The 16,981-nt window shown below is 37.9% G+C and overlaps 1 non-coding gene across 1 annotated transcript; it reads left to right on the forward strand.

Moving 5' to 3' along the window:
- The first annotated feature begins 16,874 nt into the window (after positions 1-16,874).
- On the forward strand, positions 16,875-16,981 carry LOC147938900 (small nucleolar RNA R71). Its single transcript, XR_015567600.1, has one exon. It is a non-coding gene; the product is annotated as a small nucleolar RNA R71 (small nucleolar RNA).

Below are 16,981 nucleotides of genomic sequence, written 5' to 3' on the forward strand. Positions count from 1 at the left end.
TTAAACCGACTTCGGGGAGTCTCGTGATCTCAGCCGTTCAGGCAGGGAAGATGATCGAGAAGGGGCGTGAGGCATATCTGGTTACCATATCTATGCCAGAGTCAGTGGGGAAGTCTACTGTTAGCGGTATTCCGATTGTGGAGGACTTTGAGGATGTGTTCCAGTCATTGCAGGGATGACCACCATCTCGGTCAGATTCTTTTACTATTGAGCTGGAACCGGGAACGATGCCGTTATCCAAGGCTCCTTACAGGATGGCTCCGGCAGATGGCAGAGCTGAAGAAGCAGCTGGAGGATTTGTTGGGCAAGGGTTTTATCCGTCCTAGTTGTTCACCGTGGGGAGCTCCGGTGTTGTTTGTTAAGAAGAAGGATGAGAGTTTTCGGTTGTGTATTGACTATCGGGGTTTGAACCGAGTTACTGTGAAGAACAAGTACCCTCTCCCGAGGATTGATGAGTTATTGGATCAGTTGAGGGGTGCTACTTGGTTCTCCAAGATCGACTTGGCTTCAGGTTATCATCAGATTCCTATTCATGAGGCAGATGTGAGGAAGACAGCCTTCAGGACGAGATATGGCACTACGAGTTGGTGGTGATGCCGTTTGGGTTGACAAATGCGCCAGCTGCGTTTATGAGATTGATGAACAGCGTGTTCCAGGAGTTTCTGGACGTGTCAGTCATCATTTTCATCGACGACATCCTGGTATATTCTAAGAGTCCTGAGGAGCATGCAGTACATTTAAGAGCAGTGTTGGAGAAGCTGCGGGAGCAGAAGTTGTTTGCTAAGCTGAGTAAGTGCAGTTTCTGGCAGCGTGAGATGGGGTTCTTAGGACACATTGTTTCTGCAGAGGGAGTTTCAGTGGATCCAGAGAAGATTCAGTCCATCAGGGAGTGGCCGAGGCCGCAGAGTGCCACTGAGATTCGGAGTTTCCTGGGGTTAGCAGGTTACTACAGGAGGTTTGTTCGGGGTTTTGCGAGTATGGCTCAGCCGATGACTAAGCTTACAGGGAAGGATGTCCCGTTTGTGTGGTCACCAGAGTGTGAGGCAAGTTTCGCAAGTCTCAAGCAGAGGTTGACTACCACGCCGGTGTTAGCATTGCCTGAGTAGGACGAGCCTTATGTTGTGTATACAGACGCTTCTAGAGTGGGGTTGGGTTGTGTACTTATGCAGCAGGGGAAGGTTATAGCCTATGCTTCGCGGCAGTTGTGGAAGCATGAAGCTAATTACCCTACTCATGATTTGGAGATGGCAGCAGTGATCTTTGCTCTTAAGATTTGGAGATCCTATCTGTATGGTGGGAAGGTGCAGGTATTTACAGATCACAAGAGTCTGAAGTACATTTTTACTCAGCCTGAGCTGAATTTGAGGCAGAGGCGTTGGATGGAGTTGGTAGCGGATTATGATCTGTATATAGCTTACCATCCTGGTAAAGCTAATTTGGTTGCAGATGCCTTGAGTCGGAAGCGGGTGGCTTCGGCTCAGGAGCAGGATATGGAGGCATTGATAGGTGAGATTAGTGCATTGAGTTTGTGTGCTATCTCACAGGAACCTCTGGGTTTGGAGGCAGCTGATAGAGCGGATTTGTTGAGCAGAGTGAGGTTAGCTCAGGAGAGCGATGAGGGGCTGATGAATGCCTCTAAGGCTGCGGGTGCAGAGTATCAGGTTTCTGCTAATGGTACTATCCTTGTGCATGGTCGGATCTGTGTGCCCAAGGGTGAGGATTTGAGGCAGGAGATACTGAGAGAGGCTCATTCGAGCAAGTTCTCTATTCATCCAGGGGCGACCAAGATGTACCGTGACCTCAAGCGGTATTATCACTGGGTCGGGATGAAGAAGGACGTAGCTGACTGGGTGGCGAAGTGTGATACTTGCCAACTGGTGAAGGCAGAGCATCAGGTTCCTGGAGGATTACTTCAGAGTTTGCCCATTCCTGAGTGGAAGTGGGATATGATCACGATGGACTTCGTGGTTGGTTTGCCTGTGTCGAGGACGTTTGATGCTATTTGGGTCATTGTGGACCGTTTGACTAAGTCCGCGCATTTTCTGGCCATCAAGAAAACTGATGGAGCAGCGGTTTTGGCCAAGAAGTATGTGAGGGAGATAGTCAGATTGCATGGTGTGCCTGCTAGTATTGTGTCTGATAGAGATTCCAAGTTCACTTCGGTGTTCTGGAGGGCATTTCAGGCGGAGATGGGCACGAAGGTGCATATGAGTACAGCCTATCATCCTCAGACGGACGGTCAGTCAGAGAAGACGATCCAGATTTTGGAGGATTTATTAAGGATGTGTGTGCTGGATTGGGGTGGTCATTGGGCAGATCATTTGAGCTTGGTGGAGTTTGCCTATAACAACAGTTACCAGGCTAGTATTGGGATGGCTCCTTATGAGGCTTTATATGGGAGGCCGTGTCGTACACCTTTGTGTTGGACTCAGGTGGGGGAGAGGAGCATTTTTGGTGCAGATTTTGTTCAGGAGACCTCGGAGAAGATTCGGGTTTTGAGACTGAACATGAAGGAGGCTCAGGATCAGCAGAAGAGCTATGCTGATAGGAGGAGGAAGGATCTTGAGTTTCAGGTTGGTGATAGAGTGTACCTCAAGATGGCCATGTTGCGGGGTCCGAACAGGTCATTGACAGAGACTAAGTTGAGTCCGAGGTACATGGGTCCGTTCAGAGTGGTTGAGCGGGTGGGACCAGTGGCATATAGGCTGGAGTTGCCTGAGGTTATGCGTGCGTTCCACAAGGTATTTCATGTGTCGATGCTGAGGAAGTGTCTTCACGAGGGTGATCAGTGGGTGGCTAAGATTCCTGAGGATCTTCAGCCTAACATGACTTTAGAGGCGAGACCATTGAGGGTGCTCGAGAGGAGAGTCAAGGAACTTCGGAAGAAGAAGATTCCTTTGATGAGAGTCCTGTGGGACTGTGACGGAGTAGAGGAGCAGACTTGGGAGCCCGAGGCGAGGATGAAGGCAAGGTTTAAGAAGTGGTTTGAGAAGCAGACCGCGACTTGAGTTGTCTAGCCGGGTCCGAGTTGTAGTCCGTGGCTGGAGCGGGTACGGAGTATTCCAGCCCATCTCTCTTGATTTTTGGTCGCTTAGGGGTGGTTGGTTGTGCGACTAAGTATCAAGATGAGGTGGTGCTCGGGATGCGGGTTGTTGGCTCCGGTTGTTGTATTTTTGGCTTTTTCTGATGTATTTTCGTTGAGATTGTAACGATTATGACATTTTTGAGATTAATAAGATGAGTATTTTTTCTTTGTGTTTGACTGTTATTGTCATGGGAAAAGAGAAATAGTTTGGGTTCTATTTTTGGAAGTTCCCATAAATAGAAAGTTTCCACAAAAGGAAAGTTTCCAGAATTAGAAAGTTTTCTAGAAAGGAAAGTTTTGTGGAAAGGATGAGGTAGATCTAGTCGGGAGATACTCGTTGGCATCAGTATTTGTTTTGCTCAAGGCCGTGTGGGCCCAACTCACGTGATACCGATAGCTCGATGGACTTTGTGGCCAGAGGGTGGGAGTGGTATGTTGCTTCGGATGACGATCCGAGAGCGCGCTTGAGGGTGACGACCCAAGAGCGGGATATGTGAGGCTCCCTAGATACCGTAGCTGTGAGCCGAGGCTCGGCAGTGAGCCGATATGTCTCGAGGGTTGCAACCCGAGAGCGGGGGGAGTGTGTGTGAGTGACTTCCTGGATGCCGTAGCTAAAGGCGGTTGGCCTGATAGCGAGCCGGCATGATTCGTTGGTTTCAACCACGAACGGGGGAAGCACTGAGTTGTGAGCAAATAGTGTTATGATGCGAGTATATTGGCTAGAGGGAGACCTCGAGGGTCAGTCGGAGGTGTGCGGGCTGTTGCGACAGTGGCACGGGAAACCTTGGCTGACGGTGTTGGTCCGGTCTAGGGACGTTCGGGCCGTGTTGACGGTGGCACGGAGGTCCTTGGAGGATGGACGGTATTGCGGGATTCGGGGACGAATCCTTATTGGTGGGGGAGAATTGTAACATCCGTGAACCAAAATCCCGGTTTAGGTTCTGCATCGGTCGATGCAAGTTGTGCATCGGTCGATGCAAGGTTGTTCCTGTGCGTTTTTGACTTAAGTAAAACGCTGCGTTTTGGGTTAGGGAAAAACCCTTAAGTCGACTTTTTGTTCCATTAGTGTTGTTTGGCCGTTTTTGAGAGAAAACGAAAGAGAGGAAAAGTTCTTGAGAGTTTCTGGAGATTTCTTGGAGTTTTGGTGCGTTCCTGTAGAGATCTGTAGCTGGGATCGTTGTAGGAGCTTCCTAGAGGCTTGTTCTTGCTTGTTTATTGTTCAGATTCGTCTTGGCACAGGTAAGTGCATGACCATGGCTGATCTAAGCTAGAGGAACCTTTAACTTGCCTGTTTGGTGTTGTTAGATGTGTTAGATCGTAGTTAAGGACGTTAGGAAGCTTTCTTGTGGCTTGGGAATGAGTTTCTGTGGATGTAGGAACGAGATCCGGCGAGAAGCTTCGGGGAAATCACGGTGCTCGACGTTGCGTCGATCGATGCATTGCTTGCGTCGGTCGATGCAAGTGCGAGGACGGCGCGATAAACTTTAGGGTTTTCGTGTTGCGTCGAGCATGCGTCGGTCGATGCAGACTGGGTATTGGTCGATGCAAGTTGCATTTGCATCGGTCGATGCAGTTCCTGCGTCGATCGATGCTTCCTCAGTTGGCATCGGTCGATGCATATTGGCATCGGTCGATGCTGAGTCCTGGTTCGTTGATCGTTGTGTGCTGATTGTGGTGTGTGGTTATTAGTTACTCTATTGCTTGTGTGTATAGCCCAGTAGATGGGAGGATTGCCTTACTGAGTGTTTATAAAATACTCATGCATTGCAATATGTGTTTGTGGTGCAGGTAAAGGCAAAGTGTGATCGTGGAATCAAGGCGATGAGGAAGGGATGTTCTAGAGGCTTGATTGGTTGCGGTCTAGCTATTCTTAGGTTGCTAGATTAAGTCAACGGAACATTGTAGGATGTTAGTTGTTGGCTATTTCTTTATTTGGATTATGGTATTGGTTATTGTTTTGGATTGTTAGAATTTTATTGGTTTAATGGAAGTTGCTATTTATTTATCCGCGGTTGTTGATTGTTGATAGGATGTTAGTGGGTATGGGACCACTAGTAAATTAAGGTATTAAAAAAAAAACGGGAAGGGTTGTTTCACCCATAATTGGAGAACAACTACGCTTGACTTTCGGATACGACAACGACGACATCAATGCCAATGAACGCCTAGATAAGAAGCCTTCCAAAAAGCTAGCAGACCTAAACAGGTCTCGAAAGCAGAGACAAGGAGAGAAGTCTAACCCCACGATTCATACCATTCTCAAACGTGAGAACGACAACACGAGCCGGTTAACACCCACAACGACCCACCGCAACCAACACTAAGAAGAGAGTCTACCTGCAACTAAGGAAACTATACCCAATTTCAGAACAATCAAAGCTTCCTCTTGGAAAGGAAATGAGCCTAAAAGGAACCGGTGGCTAATTCAAAGGGATAAGGAGAGCGCGGAGATACAAAGGCTGGACTGACTAGAGCCCAAATCCAATCTCCATCAGCGGCATAGAAGTGACTGCAAACACCAGAGCGGGAACCAGATCTAGGTCGGGGAGCTAAAATGGCGACATGTCAAGACTTACATTGTAGATCTAACAGATCCAACCTCCATCCTCTACACGAGAACCACCCAAACAAAAAATCTGACCACTCGACTGTTTTCACAAAATCTCAGAACCACTACTTGAAGAAGAACTACGGATCCCCAATCGAAATCCAAAAGGACTGCAAACCAAAGGCAAAGCTAAAGAGAGATTAAGATACCCTCTCACGGCAGCGGCGAGGAGCGCCGGCCACCGGAGAGGGCAAACGCAGATCTGAAGGCTATTAACGTCTATGGCGAACTCTTTCGTCGGGAGAGAAAAAGATTTTTTTTTTCTTGTTTTGTATTTTTAATGGGCCTTGGGGAAGCTAGAACTAACCAAATTGGCTTTTACAATACATAAAATATTAAATATATACATGCAAGATAAACATGTCAAAGCTAAATAAATGCTCACCTTCGACTCTATCTACTCTTATATAATACTCAGACGTGTGTTGTTTTAATTTATTCATTTTCCTTAATAAAAATGAAACAAGAAGAAAACATGGAGAAGAAGAAGGGTATTCAACTTATAATTTAAGGGGGTATATTCAAACCATGATTTTAGAGGTTTTTATGGGATTTAGGAAATTTGAGATTTTGATAGATTTTAAGAGACTTTTTTGGATATTTGGTGGAATTGTTAAAAAAAGTTTGTGATTTGATGAGATTCAAAGGGATTATATTGGATGATTGTTAGAGATTTATAGGAAAAATAAAATGGATTTCCAAAATAAATTGAAAGCTAAAATTCAATCTTACGGCTTGTAGCCTTGTACTGGTATAAAAATAGAAAGACAAAAATGGATTTCTCTGTTCATCATCTCCTTTCCCTAAATTTTGTTTCGTCATTAATTTTTTTCTTCTAGTTTTAGTTGTTAATTAAAATCTGGGGAGTGGATAATCATGGTATCGTGGATAAAAATCATTGTCATCTCCCATTATTGTTCATCATCTTCTATTTTTTTTTTTTTTTTTTTTTTTTTGTGAATTGAATGTTAAATTAATTCAAAACCAAAAAAACTGTTTTTACAATATATGTTACTATAATTGAGTTAAAAGGCTGAGCAGATACGTTCAAAGAGACTGTGATTGTGTGAAACTATGGGTAACGATGCTCAAACCATTGGCAGAGCGCCCTTCGTCGTAAGCATGGTCACCCTTATTCCGGATGGTGCTGAATCTGTTTCTAATACTTTTGTCGATGAGTGAAACTAGATGAGCCGGTGATGCGTGAGTTTCTCCGTGCCGTCTGTTGTTTCGTTCACGCCAGACATGAGAAAGAGTTGCTTGGAATGCGTACCGTAGACTAAAGAGTTTAATGCGGCTGTAGTTTGAGGTCGTGAGCAGGTTGATCAAGTGATCCCAAGAGGTGGAGAAAACAGTTGCCAAAAAACTACCCATCAACGAAAACCAGACTTCAGCGGAGTAGCTGCAGAAGAAGAACAAATGGTCACGAGTTTCGTTAATGTCCATTATCTTCTAGTTTCAACTCCAGTAGTGTTCATCATCTCCTTCCCCCAATCATCATCTCCTTTTCAATGGCCGAACGTGGAGCTGAGCGTGGTGAGGACGTGGTGGTTTCAAACGTTGACATGGAAGCGGCAAAAGAGGACAAGATTCAAGCACTTTGGTTTCGTTAGTGATGGTAATGATAATATAGTATTGATAGTGAAATTCTCTAAGCTGTCTATAGTGAGAGGAGAGGTCACTATGTTTTTTTTTTATGTAAAACAAATCTTTCAAAATAGCACCTCTAGAGGTGTGATTTTATAAATTGGATTTGTAGTGTAAAAATGTATTCAAAATCTCTCAAAATCTTCCAAAATCATTTTTATGAGATTTTTAAAAAAAAAAGTTACCTTTTCAATAACAGTTGATTTCACATGATTTGTGAAAATTGTTGTTTGAATAACAAGACATTTTGAGTGATTTTGAGTGACTTTATTAAAATGTCATTTTCAATAACACTAGATTTGGGCTATCTTTCGAGTAACTGACAAAAAGCAAAGCAATATTTACGTGGTCGCAGAAATTTAAACTAATTTGCAATTTATGTCTTTGATTAATTTTACTTAACGAATATAGGCCCTTTGTTTATACGATTTATAATTTTAACCCTGGCCAGCGGCCCCTTTCATTGTCCATTCTATAACGAATATACACTAGGATTTGAACCCACGCTACGCGTGGGTTTATTTGAGATATTTTGATAAAAAATTATATATGATTGATGACTGTAATGAAATATTATATTACAAAAAACTTTAAATTACTATTAAGGAAAAAATTAAATTTCATATATACAATTTTAAAAAATATAAAAATCAGTTGTGTTTTAAAATCAAATCTGATAAAAAAATCATGAATTTAACTTGACGTCCAGGCGAAGCGGATCAAACTGGTGACCTCACATATCTTAAACCATTTCTTTGGCCATCAGAAAAACGAAACAATTTTATAATCATGAATTTATCTCCTTTTTCATATATAATTGATCGCTATCACCTATGTTTTCGTGTTTTTCATTTAATGTTTTCTTATTCTTTATATTCTTTCTTGTTATTTTCATTGTCAAATTTTATGGTAATTGTCATCATTACTTTTACCATCCAGTTCTTTGTTATACTCTTCTTATTGTTCTTTCTCGTCAACTTTTTCACATTCTTTCACTTAAAAAACCTTTTTTAGACTACCACACAACTTGTTAACCCATCAAATTCCAAGACCAAAATCATTTTTTCTCATAAAAATTGTGCAATTTATGAAAGCCAGCATAATAAACACATGTACCTAATTATTGATAATTTCATCTATATACTTCTCAAACCAAAATCCTTACTTGCAAAGAAAGTAATATGAACACATATATAGTAAAAACAATATTTGTGCTTTTCGTCGATCCTTTTTTTTAAAACTCAAATAACATCAAATCAAGGTCTTGCGACGTCAATCCTTCTTTCTTAGACTTAAAAATAAAAATTTTACTGCAAAAGTATCAAATCATCTGTAAAGTCATACACAAAAACATGTTTTACAGCTCATAAGAGATATAAAGCACAAACAGAGATAAGTAAGATATTTTCAAGATATTAAAAGATTTGATATATAATATTTAGTAATTCTTAAACTTTTAAACTTTTAAAAGAGATTAAATATTTAAAATATTTCAAACTTTAGATGTAGTTTAATTATATGTAACATTTTTTTAGAGTTAAATATTAATGACACTTTTACTTTTTATAGAGTTTAAATAGTTATAATATTTTAACATTTTTATGGAGGTATTTATAATATTTCTAAACATTCTATAATAAATATTTAAACCTTGAAAAATTTTAATTTGCTAAAATAAATTAAATAACTTTTAAATTTGGAAACCTGATAAATAAGCATAAATCAAGCAAACCTGATAAATTTATAGTTAAAAACATATTATTTTTATTTATAATGGTTCTCAACCATTGTCTAAAATTTTCTAGCCGATGTTGGATATTGTACATATTCATAAATTTTTATTTTTTAAAAAACTTTTAAATGTTAAGAAATTTTTAAAATTTAAAAATTATAATATTTTGAAACCTTTTTAAAGCTAAAACTTTTAGAAGTTTCAATATTTAAAATATTTTAAACTTTTAAAAGGTTCGAATATAATATTTGAACCTTTTAAAAAGTTTCAATATTTATAATATTTTAAACTATTAAAATTTTAAAATTATAATATTTAAAAACGTTTTAAAAGCTAAGAGCTTTTAAATTTTTCAATATTTATAATATTTAAAATTTTAAAAAATTTAAATATTATAATATTTTTTTGAAACTTTTTAAAGTTTTAGTTTGATCAAATAAAAAACAGGATCAAACCGAATAAAACTTTTAAACTTAGACGCCTGATAAATCAAGTTTTCCTGTTCATTCGTTGTTGGAAGCATATTAATCTTATTTATACTGGTTTGAACCATTGTCTAAAAATTTTCTAGCCAATGTGGGATATTGTAAATAGTTTTTTATTTCCATAAATTTAAAATTTTCCTTTTTCTAAAAAATTCTGGAAATTTAGAAAATGTTAATGAATGACATGTCAAATCCTGATAGGTTGTTCAAAATAATTCTTAATATATAAAATTCTGCAAATTTCTAAAAATGTTAAATAGTGACATGTTGAATCCCTATTGGTTGTTTTAAAGCTTAGGTTTTAAAAACCTTTTAAATGTTAAGAAAAATTATAATATTTTGAAACCTTTTTAAAGCTAAAACTTTTAGAAGTTTCAATATTTATAATATTTTAAACTTTTAAAAGGTTCGAATATAATACTTGAACCTTTTAAAAAGTTTCAATATTTATAATATTTTAAACTATTAAAATTTTAAAATTTAAATATTATAATATTTTTTGAAACTTTTTAAAGTTTTAGTTTGATCAAATAAAAAACTGGATCAAATCGAATAAAACTTTTAAACTTGGACGCCTGATAAATCAGCTTTCCTGCTCATTCGTTGTTGGAAGCATATTAATCTTATTTATACTGGTTTGAACCATTGTCTAAAAATTTCTAGCCAATGTGGGATATTGTACATAGTTTTTTTTATTTCCATAAATTTAAAATATTCCTTTTTCTAAAAAATTCTGGAAATTTAGAATATGTTAATGAATGACATGTCAAATCCTGATAGGTTGTTTAAAATAATTCTTAATATATAAAATTCTGTAAATTTTTAAAAATGTTAATTAGTGACATGTCGAATCCCTATTGGTTGTATTAAAGCTTAGGTGGACAGCCTTAGAAGCTTATAGCTACTATTTTTATTTAGGGCTTGACTGGTTCAAACGCTGCGGTTGCGGTTGCGGTTGCGGGAGATTGCGGAAGCGGGCGATTGCGGTTTCAAGCGTTATTAAGCGTTTTGAACGACTGGTTTAGCAGTTTAAAATTGGTGCGTTTACGGGAGGTTTACGACTGGTTGACCAGCAGGTACAATAGCGGTTAGAACATAAATAAATGTGATATATAATTATATAAATGTTTTAAAATATCAAAAACTTTATTAAACTTGATTTATAATTAAAATTCATTAAAAATACTAAAATAATTATTTAAAAAACAAATAAATTTCATAGTGAAATACTTATTACTTTATGCATTTGACTTTTTACCAAAACTTTAATTAAGTAATTTGATAAATGACTAACATTAACATATGTTTTAGATCGTAGATCTTCTTTCTTAAATCTCACACACTCAATAAGTTCTGTGGAGCAGTATTTGCATCAATAGTAATGATCAAGCGAGAATTGAGAAGAGTCACTCGTGATTTGTTTTTATATTTTTCACAAATAATCTTATTTTCTTAAATTTCTGATGAAATGTTATATTTATTTAGATTTTTTTGAACTTATTTGCGATGTGCCATTAAATTTACATCAAGTTTTCTGGATTATTGTTAATTGAAATCTTATTTTCTTCCAATTGTTTATTTTTTAATATTCTCAATCATATCCGTAGTTCATTTTCTCCCATCCTTAATGAATATAAAGTTAGGTAAAAGATATATATAAAAAATATTTCATTATCATTGATTTGTTTCAAATATTTTCAAAAAAAAAAAAAATTCCAAACGCAAACGCCCGCAACCGCAAACGCTTGCGGGAAGCAGCTTTTGGAATTCAGTGGTTGGGAGCGATTGGAAGCGGTTTGTGTGATTGGCACCAATCGCTAGCAACCGCTACCACCCGCAAACGCAGCGTTTGCGGGAGGTAGCGGGAGAACCAGTCGACACCTTAGTATAATTACCAAGCCGGCCCATTAAAATTACAGATAGAAGTTGTTTGTTTGTTTTTCTTCCAGATTTTGTTTGTTCATCTATTAAAGAGGTTCAGATAAGAAAAAGTTGCATTTAAAATGTTTTGGATGCAGTTGAAAATTAAAGTTTGGACTTTGGATGATGTACCATTTACATTTAAAAACTTTTTTGCTTCATCACGACGTCGTTTTTGGGTAATAGGATTGGGGCTATCTTGCGCGTAACTGACAAAAAGGAAAGCAATATTTATATGGTCACCAAAATTTAAACTAATTTGCAATTTATGTTCTTGACTAATCTATATATAATAGCAAACCCATTTTTGTGTGTCATCTTTAATCCAACGGTTGACATTGGTTCTATTATTTTATCTAACGGTTGAAACTTATTAATGATCCCAACAGTTGCAAGTTTTTTCTCTCAAATTTTTTTTTTCGTCGCACCCCCATCTTACAAAAATTACATTTTTAAATTTTTGCATCTCTTCGTCATATCTCCATCATTTATCGCACCTTTTAACTTTTGCATCTCTTCGTCGTACCCTCATATTTTTAGAATTGCACCTTTTTATTGTTGCACCTTTTTGTTTCACGCCTCTATGTTTTATATCTTTATATTTTACACCTCTTTGTTTATTGTATATAAACTTTTATGGACTACAAAAACAAGTTTCAAATTTCTTGTTTTTAGAGTATTTTTAAAAGTAAAAAAGAAAACAAAGAAATTTTTTAATGGAGTGTTTTTAAATTAACCTGCATGATAGACAGGTTTTCATCCAGGGTATCAATTCCCTATGCAGTTGTAGTACAAAAGGTTATCAATCCAAATGGTTGTTATGCTAGCAGATATGATGCAATCAGATCGGGTAAGTGGTCGAGTAAGTAAAGAAAATGTAAACAAATAAAATACGAAAGTTCCTAAGGATGGGGGTAATCGAATCCTAAGTGTTCTAGACCAGTATGGATGCCTTACATGCCTCAAGCAATTATTTCCTAGACAATGAACCTCTAAGACCTTGTCACCACACTTTCCACTAGCAACAATCAACCTTGAACACACTACCACACTGTCGCACTAGCAATATGAACAAGCAGGCATTAAGAACGATTCATTATTGTCAGTAGACTTAAACTCATCTGATTTTGTCACTCAGAGCTAAGTAAACCTCTAGCATTGGCCTAAGCAAGCATTTTATCTACTCCTTTCGGCCTGTAGCATTGTAAACGCCCTAGATCTAATCTCAACCTTTCGGTCTGTTGACAGCATTAAGAACACCAACCTAGAAGGAAATCTATCAATCATCACAATCAACTAAAGCATCCTAACCGATCAAGAACACCTAATCATCTATCCCATCCTTAGAAACTTTACTACACTACTCGGATCTCATGGCAAAGAACATAAACCCAGAAACAAATAAAAATTGCATAATCATAAAGATGAGAAAGAGATATATGTTTTATTAAAAAGAAGCAATAGCAAAATGTAAACAGAATTCAAGTTGAAAGAAGAACAAAAACATGAAAAGAAATGCTAAGAAAAGAGTAGAAGCGGCTCTCGCCTCCCTAGCTCGCGAAAATAGGGTTAAGAAGGGGTATTTATAAGGAAACAGGTTGACCTAGCCACGACAGCGGCCACTTCAGCAGGTATCCAACCATACTACACGAGGTGGAACTAGAGCTCCCCTTCGGGTGCATGATTGGATAGGTGATCGGGTGGTTCCATTCTTCGATCTGGATGTATATATGCTTACTAAAACAGGAATAACTCTTGAACCGCATAGCAGATTGGCTTCAAATCACCACCTTTTGAAAGAGAACTTGATATCCTATAACTTTTATGAAGAACTCAGAAGCTGAATCCCACTGTAAAATCTTCATTCGAGTCGATATTTGCAGGTCTCGTCATGAACTCGACCAGGTGCTATGTGGTAATTATTGGGTGGTATGGTCGGGTGCCTCCTTTTTCCTTCTTGATGCTTCTGTGTAAACCCTATAAATGTAACCAGTTCCTTCCTTGTGATAGCTGCAACTTGTTAACCCTTCTTTTTGCTCTTTTTAGGCTCTAAAGTACATGTTTTCATCCAAAATGTGCACATGCAGAAATGCAACACCCTAAATGCTCTAAAACTTGATTCTTACAATAAATGACCTAAAAATGCTAAGTTAGAGGTATGAAAAATGCAAAATATGGACAAAAAAAAAATGCTAAAAACATGTAAATTAGAGTGTTATCAGACCCCCAAACTTAAATCTTGCTAGTCCTCTAGCAAGGAAGTAAGAAGGTACGGTTTAAAAGTGGGGACTCATAACCTTAAGATACTAACCGAAGGATGCAAGCTATAGTCCTTAAAGATAGTTTAATGGTGCTAAGATCAATCAACATAATTACAAATTTTTTTCCATGCCTAATACCATGCATCGATCTAGCTCAACCTCCAACTAAAGATAAGGAACATCTCTTTTACATTCAATTAAGTGTTTGGCGAATTCTTGCAAATAGAAGGTGAATCAAGCTCAATCGGTTTCAAGGGTAAGGCTTTTTTGATAAGGTGGTTTCAAGCAAATTCTTTAGGTGGTTTTCTCTCAAAAAGTGGAATGCTAGACAGTCGTGAAAACTATCTAAGACTGAGAACAATTTGGGCATACAAAGCTTAACTCTTGATGATCTACCCTTTTCTCATACATTCATCATATATTTTTTTTATTTAAACCTCCTAGAATTTAACTACCCACACCCTTGATTTTAACTCTTTCTTTTTTTTTACTCCCTAAGGTTTAGACTTTTAGACTTTAAACTTCTAGCTCTTAATCTCTTTTTTTTTTCTATTTCTTTTTATCTTTGCTAGACTCCTAATATACATATATTAATTCTTTTCTTTCTTTCTAGGAGACTATAGCAAGAACTTTTTCTCTTCTTTTTTTTTTTTTTTTTTTTTTTTTTACTTAGAGACTTAGAGCTAATTAATTCTAACTTTAGGGGCTTTCTCCCTTTTTTTATTATTATTTCAGAACCCAACCCCAAATAAACATTCTAACCATCTATCTTTCAAATCTAACTTAGCTAAATCAAGAGGCAGTTCTTTGTTGTTCTCAATACTCTCAAGGTTTCACAACCTATAGCACAATGAAAGAGGCCTCACTCAACAATTCACAACAAGGTTTGAAAGAAAGGTTTGGGTTCATGGGTAGGACAAGTGAATCGGGTTAAACGAAAAGATTGGCAAAAAGTGGAGTGCTAACCCGAGTTTAGAGTTACTATGAGCAAGTATTCAAGTTCCATAAGCAAGACAATTAAAGTTCAAATTAAATCCAATAATATAGAGATGTTCTAATCTTCAAGCAAGTGGATGAAGCATTCAATCGACACAAAGGGTCTAAGCAAAGATTTTTCATTTTTTTCCAAAGACTGATCTAGCAACAATGAACTGTGATTAAGGACTATAGCTTCAATCCTAAGGTTTGATTTTAAACAAGGTGGTTTTAATCATTGTCCCCTAAGATGCATATGCAACAATCCTATATGAAACAAACTAGACTCAATCCTAATATGTAAATGCAACTACATGAACACTCTTTTTTATTTTATTTTTTTTTGAAATATTTTCAAATTTTTTGGGTTTTTTAATGCACATAAATGCAGACTCAAATGAATAAAACTAGCATGCAAAATTTTGAAATAAGAAAAATAAGAAAATAAAACACAATGTTAAATACATTCTAGGATCCTCCCCCAAACTTAAATTACACAGCCCCTGTGTAAATAAAAGTTGGAAAAGAATCCAAGAATCATACAAAATGAATTAAACTAAATGCAATGGTATATACAAGTGTTGGATGAAAGTGGTACCTCATGGGTTGGTGAAGAAGAAGGTTGCAGCAACGTCCATGCTTCCCAATGCATACCCAGGCTTGTTCTTAGCTCCAGTGGTTGCTGGATTTGGCTCATCAGTGAGCTCGTTGATGTGTGCGGACCTGTTGCTCGGACCAGCATCCGAGTCATGCATCGGGTAGGGCATCGGGTAGGGCATCGGGTACCCCATCGGGTTTGGCATCGGATAGGCTCTAGCTCATTCAAATATCCCCTTAACACTTAATGTTTTTTTTTTTATTATTCCTAGAATTTAAAGACACTAAAGAAAAGAAATCAAAACAACAAAAAACTTAAGCCATATTTAGAAGGATACCTTTGGGACTTCCTCCCAAGTGAGCTTGTTTAAAGTCACTAAGCTTGACTTTTCATCCTTCTCATGCTTTGGAAGATTTATAGAGAGGAGATGAAGTCCCCTCTATTCCCTGAGATTTCATTTTTCCTCTTTTTCCAGGATCAATGCTAAAAGTTTTATTTCTGATCGTTATATGCAGCCCTTGCTTTCCTTTCTTTGAGGAAGAACCACTGACTTTCCCTTGAAGTTTCATGATTTTCCTACTGATCTTCTTCACTGTAGTTGTTAACTCACTCACAGAATCCTTGAGAATGTTAGTAGTTTGAAGTGATGACAACCCAACAGATACAGGATTTCGTGACTCTAGCTGTTGGGGAAGCTTGAAGATTGAATCTGAGCATTCTGGGAGAGCTGGAGTGTGACCCGACCATGGACCCGAACATGAACCCGAACATGGGGTCGTGTTATGGGGTCGTGCTCCAGTTGGAGCTTCCTCGTATGCTGCAAAAATCTCTGCTTTTGGCCCATTTACACCTTCAAAGACTACATAATGATTTTCACATAAATCTTCCCCATCTTGAACTGCATTGTCCCCAATGATTGTAATGTTTTCTTCATAGGCAGGTAACTCGCTTAAGGTGATAGCATTGATAGTAGCCAACTCCCTTTGATGGAGTATTGATGTCCCTGGGAGTCGTCCTGAACAAGGAGAAGCAGCCAAGCTTTCAAGGTGATGAATTCTGGATGTCAAATCTTCAATATTGAGATTATGGGCATTATTGATGTAGTCCAGTTTGTTGTTCATCTCTGTAAACAGCCTAGCTGTTTCCATAGCTTCATTAGCTTGACCTTGTAGAACTTGCCAAAGCATATTCGTCAGTTCTTGATCTTGAGCAGGAGCCTGCGTGGGATGTTGTGGAGGATAGATTGGGACCATAAACTGCTCATCTTCACAGACAACATGTACTTGCTCCTGTTGGGTTAGACGGAGTTTATCTAGTTTCTCAAGCTTCTCATTTAAGGCATTTAGTTCCTTCCTATGCCCTTCCTTAGAATCAACACCTCCCTTTAAGCTGAAATCATATTCCTCAGTGTAATTTGCATCGCATTGAGCAAGATGCTCTACTAATTCCCAACCTTCAGCTACATCTCTATTCATGAAACTACCATTGGAGGCTGTGTCTAGTAGTATTCTGATACCGGGAATAACACCTCTATACAAAGTACCCAACAAAGATGCATCGTTGAATCCATGGTGTGGGCATTGTCTATGGTAGCCTTTGAAGCGCTCCCATGCTTCACTGAAAGACTCGCCATTTTGTTGTAGAAATCCGGAAATTTCGTTCCTCAAACG

Source organism: Camelina sativa, chromosome 9, assembly GCF_030686135.1.
Source record: "Camelina sativa cultivar CO46 ecotype springtype chromosome 9, ASM3068613v1".
NCBI lineage: Eukaryota > Viridiplantae > Streptophyta > Magnoliopsida > Brassicales > Brassicaceae > Camelina > Camelina sativa.